We start from the raw sequence: 741 nt of genomic DNA, 5'->3' as shown, positions 1-741 counted from the left end.
CTGTCTCTCTTTCTCTCTCTCTCTCTCTCTCTCTCTCTCTCTCTCTCTCTCTCTCTCTCTCTCTCTCTCTCTCTCTCTCTCTCTCTCTCTCTCTCTATCTCTCTCTCTATCTCTCTCTCCCTCTCTCTCTCTCTCTCTCTCTCTATATATATATATATATATATATATATATATATATGTGTGTGTGTGTGTGTGTGTGTGTGTGTGTGTGTGTGTGTGTGTTCATACGTGCATGTATGTATGTGTTAGTTCAGTCGTATGTATCTGTAAGTTTGTATGTTACGTTGCTGATATATTTGCATGTGTCAGTCTGTATGACTATTTTGTTTGGAAATGTGTTTGTATGTGCATGTTATTATTTGCGTTTTTATATTAACCACAATATGTGCGTATGTATGCGTGTTTGAGTGTGAAATGGAGTGGAAGAGAAATTAGCGATGTTTTGAATTTCTTCGTCAAATAAGTCCCATAGAATTGCCAACGTAAAAAATTCTTTTGAGCCTCCCTAGATCCTTATCTATGAACCGCCAGTGCTCTTCTTGTGTGCTAGTCGCTTCCATTTCTCAGAGTAGTAAAATAGTTAAATAATAGTAATGATAGTAAAATAGTAAAAATAGTATTCAGAGAGATAGATACACACATACATACACAGATAAACAACTCAAATACACACATAGAAACATATGAGCAGGCAAACACGGATATGCAAACACTCAAAGATACAGATACCATACAAAACCG

This window comes from Penaeus chinensis, chromosome 24, assembly GCF_019202785.1.
Source record: "Penaeus chinensis breed Huanghai No. 1 chromosome 24, ASM1920278v2, whole genome shotgun sequence".
Lineage (NCBI taxonomy): Eukaryota > Metazoa > Arthropoda > Malacostraca > Decapoda > Penaeidae > Penaeus > Penaeus chinensis.
The sequence above is the reverse complement of the archived record's forward strand: the minus strand, read 5'-3'. Positions refer to the sequence as shown.